At 44.2% G+C, this 6,719-nt stretch overlaps 1 long non-coding RNA gene across 1 annotated transcript; it reads right to left on the bottom strand.

Moving 5' to 3' along the window:
- Positions 1-272: 272 nt before the first annotated feature.
- Positions 273-1,993, bottom strand: LOC131580881 (uncharacterized). Its single transcript, XR_009277980.1, has 3 exons — positions 1,719-1,993; positions 1,425-1,624; positions 273-1,167 (listed from the first exon to the last, which is right to left on the bottom strand). It is a non-coding gene; the product is annotated as an uncharacterized LOC131580881 (long non-coding RNA).
- Between the last annotated feature and the right edge of the window lie 4,726 nt (positions 1,994-6,719).

Here is a 6,719-nt window from a genome sequence, read left to right as displayed (position 1 = left end):
TAGAGAGATCCATTCCTGTTCCTTGCCAATGCCTACCGTAAAAACCAGAACAACTCCACAGGTTTTTGGATTCTGCATCCAGCCCTCCCAGGGAATTTCCTGGCAGCTCGGGGTCCCCTCTGGGCAAGGGTACCCGGCACGAGCCCTCCCCATTCCCCGCTCACCTTGCTCCTCCAGCGCAGCGCCTGCCTCCCTCTGCCGGGGACCTCGGCGTGCCCCAAGGGACATGGGAGCCCCCCAGTCCCCACCCCGTCCCCCTCAGCCTTTGCTCCTCACCCCCAAAGAAGGCACAGAACAACTCCAACTGCCCTGGACAGCAGCACCCTGCTTTATTGGAAGCCCTTCTAGGACTAGACCCCCTCCCAAAAAGGAGCTCTGCATCCCTTGACTTTCCGTGTAATTTTTGTGCAGTTTTTGTGCAAATTCCCTTCTTGGAAGAGCAGAAAGGCCAGGGAGACGTCCCACCTCCATTTCTTTTTGGAGGAAAAGGGACCAAACTGCACCTTCAGCCAGTGAGTTTAACCCCTGGCTCCCCAAAAAGTTTCTTTTTGCTGTGCCTGATCCCACTCTTGCGATCAGACAACGCCGCCGTGCCACTTCCTACGCAGCAAATCCTGCTCGGAAAAGCGTTTGCGACAGGATTTCATTCTCCCCAACTTACCTGTTATGAAGAAAAACCATTTTAAAGCAAGGTCTGTGTTACGATGTAACGTTGGTGTTGCAGTGTAATGTTGGTTACAAGGTGTACCACAAAGTTAAGAACGTTAAAACCTAAACCTCTGGACAGGTTTAGATTTCTCCCCTTTCCTGTCAGGTGACAATCTAAACCGGTCGAGAGACACAAAAACCCCCCCAAAATTCAGCCTCTCCAAACAGAAGACAATTTCTGTTTCTCCATTTTTTTTCGCTTCTTTCACAACGAAACCAACCTAATGCTGCTGAAACCTCAAATTCTGTTCAGCAGAAAATCATTATCTTGATTTTTAAAATTATTTTTAGTGCTTGGGGGCTGTTCAGAACTCATCCTGCAGGTCGTAAGGCACGGGTGTCATGTGGAATGGATGCCTGTGGTCCTGGATCAGCGAGGAGTTGATGTAGCTGGTGCCCACGGTGGGAAGGCACAGGGTTCTCGACACGGGAGAAGCTTGGTGGGGTAAATTTAAAATGCTGGGAAAGTGGGTGGGAAAAAAAAAGCTCGTTAAAAGAGGAATGGGAATGGGAAAAAACTCGTTAAAAAAATAAAATGCGTAAAATACGCAAAATGCGTAAAATACGCAAAATACGTGGATTTTACTTTATTTATTTATTGCAGTTATTTATTTTATTGCTGTCCCATCAGGGGATGCTTCTTTGTAAATGGAATTTCAGCCCCAAAGTCTCGAACTTCTTGGGGGCATCCCACACTCCCCGGGATTTCTCCTCACCATATTCCAGCAGGAAAGGCAGCCCCAGAGAGCCGGGATTTAGGGAAAACTCCCTTCCTAGGTAGGTTCAAGCCCAGATTAGCTCAGTTGATTGGAGCAGAATCCCAGGAATGGCTGGATTGTGAGTTCAATTCTCACACGGGCCGTTTACTCGAGAGTTGTATTTTAGGATCCCTCTCAAGCTCAGTAGCTCCTGTGATCTGGAAATACAGAGGAAAATACGGAGCTGAGTTTTATAAAAAGAGGTTTTGCCATTCCAGAGCGTGAGTTGCAGGGGGAGGGGGAGCATCTCACCTGGAAGGTGTTGCAGAAGCGGCCCGAGTGGAAGCGTGCCCGGCCCGGCCGAGGGGCTCCTCCCAGCCCCGCTGGATCCGCAGGAGCCCCGGAGCTGCGCAGGCGGGGGAAGGGGAAGCCCGGGGATGCTCTCTCCCCTGAGGGGTGCGGCGGCTCCAGGGGTGACAGAGCGGGGGTTTGCACAGCCGGGACTCGCTCCCGGGCTGGCGCCGCTCCAGGTGCGGGGGGACCGGGGGAGCCACGCGAGCCCCGGCAGCGGCGGCTCTCGGCACCCGGGGGCGGCCCCGCGCTCCCGGCCCCGGGAGAGCCCGGCCCGCCCAGCGGCACCGGGACCGGCCCGAAGGGGCCCCGCGGTGCCCGAGCCCCGCGCCCGGAGCGGGCGGAGCGGCCGGGACGGACAGAGCTCCGCGCCGCGGCTCCCGCCTGCCGGCCCGGCAGAGCTCGCCTCGCCTCCACACGGCTCTGTCGCTCCCTGGGGGCTGCCCAGCCGCCAAATTCCCGCTGCACGTCAGCAATTCCCCGGGGAATGCCAGGAGCGCTGCCCTGCAGGAGTGTAAGGGGGCAGAAGCGCTCTCAAAAGCAGCGGCACGGCTCCATGTGAACCCGCCTAATGCTGGAAAAGCCGGTGTTCCCGTCAATTGAACCCCGGAAACTGAGGCAACAGGGGGTGTTCACCTTAAACCAGTGCAATGGCAAATAAATGTGTCCTCCCCTAATTCAATTTAATCCCCTACAACAGCAGAAAGTGAGAGGTTTCCCTCAAATCTCTCGAATGATGGGGAAAGGAGGATTTTTATCTCGGTTCAAACCCTTACAATTCAGGGACAACAGGGTCATGAGGTATTTAAAACTTTAGTGTATGAAGAGTGCTTTTTTCGTAGAGTTCGACTTATTCTTAGTTCTGAAAGTCTGTGCATGTGAACAGTCCTGCTTAAGTCAGATTTCTTACATACACAGCTCCCGTAGACAGGTAGAAAGGTTCATGCCTTTATTGTTTATTGTTTATATGTTTTTGATTAGATCTTGTCTCTGAGGAACTGCTCACTGTATTTCTAAATAGTTTCCAAATGTGAGATCGTGGTGTCTTAATTGCAGAGGGTGAGATATACCTTCAACATTTTCTTTCACACTGTAAGCAAAAGTAAGTTCAGAACGGCTGTGAGAGAGTGATGAATTAGAAGCAAGATGTTTAATTTAGTCTGGGCTTCAGTTCATATTGTTCCTAGTCCATTATTTATAAGAGGTTTTATATTTTACTGTAAGCTCTCAGTGTTTGTGGTCACAATTTTTCTGCTAAACCATCCGTTGAACTAATAGAAAATCTTGTATGTACTGTTCCTATTCCTCATATTTATCTACACTTATTCTTTGTTTCTCTTGTCATTGCTTTCCTGACCTGTTTTTCTTTTGTAGTATGGCCAGGCAAAATACATCAATTTTATGAGTTCCCAATAGAAAGAGGTTGGAGATAAACAGTTTAGTAATATTTATAGGTGCAAAGACTAAAATTGCAAAATTACAAAATATTAGACTAATCTGCTTTGCATGAAGGACTAATTAATTAATCCAGTCCTAATGTATGCTTTTGTGGTTTTGTTTCCTAGAGGATAAAACATGCAGTAACGGGTTTTTAAACTTGAGAACCCCATTTCTTGGATGCCATGTACAACTGGGCACGTCAGGAGCCTGGGAGGATGAGTTTGCTGCAGAGAGGAGACTTTTCCTTTCCCCTCAGCCAGGCGGGGGAGCGCCAGGTCTGGATATTCTCCTGCAGTGGAGCCTCTTCTGGTTTGTAGGTGCCTTCAGAACACCCTGACTTCAGTGAGTGCTTTTTATTCCTAAAGGATGAGAAAACAGAGCTGATAGCATTGGATCCTCTCTAGATGTTTGCTCTTCATGTTTTCAGGCTGTACCTGCATATTTTAAGCTGGCTACATTGTAACTGTAATTTATTGTGGTTAATTGGAGTGAAAATGCAGAAACTGGAGCCAGCAGAAATTGCTGTAGAAAGCACTTTGGTGCTTACAGGGTGGGCAGTGTTTCTGGGCTTTTATTGTGCTGTTATTTTCTGCCTTTATCTAGATGAAGGTACATCTGCCCCTCCTGTTATGCTACACCCAGTTCCTGTGGAAAAAGGAGAGGATTTTTGCTTTCTTCCTTGGAGAATCCCTTACCCATGTGGAGGTTATGGAGCAGGTAAGCACCACCACTGCTCTCTTTCTCGGCACAGCTTTAGAAGAAGAGTGTAAATCCTGTTCTTGTTTGGAGTGAAAATGGTGGGATCGTGCTCATGAGGTCTGCTCTGGACTCTGCACACAGCGCCACTCTTTGTGATACTACACTGGGGGTGGGTTATGGACCGCCAGTAGGGGTTTCCATCTTCTTGATGTGTTTTGGACACTGAGTTCCTCCTCAGTGTTGTAGGACTGAGCATTTTACTGGAGTAGAGAGACCTGACTAAAAGATACAGACCTAAACTCTCAGATTCATTAGTGGAGAGTTGGATGGCATGAGTGTCTCTGAAAATCACTGCCCTCAGCCGTTTTGGGTGTTTTCCTTGGCGACACACATTTTACGTGATGTGCTGCTTTGGGAGCCACGTCTCTGCAGTGACAGCAGTGGGGAGGATCAGTGCACACAGCAGGAGTGCTCTGGGTGACGCCAGGACTGCCCTCAACTGCTCTTCAGTCCCTGCTTGATGTTCTCATGCCCAGTCTCCACAAGGCATTGCTGCAGCATGTGGGATTTGCTTGTTCTAGGCTACAAGAGGATGAGTGCTGTTTATAATTGCTTTCTAATTTACAGAGCATAATGTGGTTTGGCTTTAAGCATTCAGAGAAAAAAAAAAAAGAGTTTTAATTGCAATTGGAGCGAATCATAATAAGGAAGCTGCTGGCAATAGTCCTTCTGGGGTAGGGAAGTCTTATATGCAGTGATTTAGAGAGTACATTAAATTAATTATAAGCTCCTAGAACTTAATATTAGTTAATATTAGCTCAATTAGACTAAAATCACCCTTACCTTTTATTTTTGGAAGTTCATTAAATGAGGATGTTTATGCTCATGTTCAGTTGCATCAATTGTCTTATGATCCATTTTGCTTGCATCTTTTTCTTTCTACAAGTCCTTGAAACCTACAAATTATTAAAGAGAGCAGTCATGCCTATAGTTAAAACACTGTCTAAATCCTTAACAGGATTGAAAAAAATCACCCCTGCAGCAGCACCCTATTTCTGCCTCAAGACCTGCAACTAATGGCTTTCTGGTTCTCTTTGGGTTTTTTAATGCAGTTTTCTCTCTTTTAATCTTTATTTTGTTGATTATTTATGACAAATAAATAATCATAATGCAGACATTACATTTTGTGTTCTCAAATAGTTATGTCAGTGTGTATTTACATAGATTAAAAAAAATCTGGCCTATAATGGTCAATATCACTGTCTTGGTGAGCAGTATGATGAAATAACTTTTTTCCTCATCAACCTTTAATTTGCATTTAAGATACTACATAAATATTGATATTATTTTGATATGTTATCACTTATGAAAGCTTCTCCTCCCATCAAAAAAACAAAAAAGGAAAGGAAAAAATCTCGTGGCAAGATAAGATATCCATTGTCATAGAAAAGCATTATTGCTTGTCAGTCACTGCATTGTTTCTCAACATCTGTTCTGAGTTTGAACACCTGTATGCCCTACAAACACCACGAACCTTCATTATTCCACATGCAAATGGAGAAAATACCAAATGTATTTTAGTGACATTTCAAGTGTAATCATCCTATTTGCATTGGTATGCATAGCTCACATGAGGTTTCATTTGTTTTCTGTCCAAAATAACATTCCTTTTGCAAAGTTAGCTTTGGATATGGAGAAATACAAGGGTTTCAAATGCCATTCACAGACTTCAAACTAACATCTGCCTTAGAGCTCTTGAGGAATTGGAACTGGAGCTTAACTGTGAGTACTTGAGTTATGGTTGTTGTTGCTGGAGGGTTTAGCTCACGCAATCCTTAGTGTATCTGCCAAAAAACAGTTATGAGAACTTTCAACTTTTATTTCATTTCAGCAGGAAAAAAAATTACCTGAGTTAAGAAGCTACGATACGTTTTAATTTGGAAATACCAGTTTTCCCCTTCCTGAAAGGACTGGAAAATTCTATTTTATAGCATTTAATTTGAATAGGTACATTCAAAAGGAGTCCTTTCTAGCTGATAGTTCGGTGGAGCCTCTGGTAGGCTCCAGTTAAGGCCTAATAGAGGTGGCACAAAAGATGTGATACAAATTTAGCAAAGGAAGTTACCAACGGGGTGCAAAAATCTCAGCACCAATTGATTTATCCCCTCTGCACTCAATGATGTGAAATCAGTCTGCAGCAGCACTAGTTCCCATTTGTTTATGTAATTGTGGGAAGAAAATATAGTGAAGCTCCTGAAAGCAAAATTTTACCTTTTTTTATTAATTTTTGTTTCCTCCCATTGCCATTTTTGGGTCAACAAATTCAGATAGAACAAGAGCAGAAGCAGTTCTGGTATGAATATTATCATTGCATGTTACTATTGAATCTATGAAATACAGGAGTGGGAATATTCCTAGTGTATATGTAGGTGTATTATTTTTTTTCAATTTGTTGTTTTTAAACCGGTTTTGACTGTTCCATATGCTTGCATGTAAACATTAGTTTGTGTAAATCAAACCTCAGGTGCGTAAAGACAGTAACAAAACTACAAAGGGATGCTCCTCCCTCTCTTTCTAATCTTAATTTTGATCTTTTTTATAAATGAAATTGGAATTTTGACAACTAGGTCCTTTGAGTTAATAACAGTTTCATTAAAAATGAATGCAATTTAGTAAATTGAATAGTGATTTGGTATAAAAGAATACAGTTTAGTAAAAGAATACAATTTAGTAAAAAATTACAATTTATGTATATAATTTTCCTGTAATTGAGTATGATTAAAGCATAAGCAAAACCGACCGGGGTATGGAGGGGGTTCCCCA

The sequence above is a fragment of the Poecile atricapillus genome, chromosome 7 (genome assembly GCF_030490865.1).
Source record: "Poecile atricapillus isolate bPoeAtr1 chromosome 7, bPoeAtr1.hap1, whole genome shotgun sequence".
Classification (NCBI taxonomy): Eukaryota; Metazoa; Chordata; class Aves; order Passeriformes; family Paridae; genus Poecile; species Poecile atricapillus.
The sequence above is the reverse complement of the archived record's forward strand: the minus strand, read 5'-3'. Positions and strand labels throughout refer to the sequence as shown.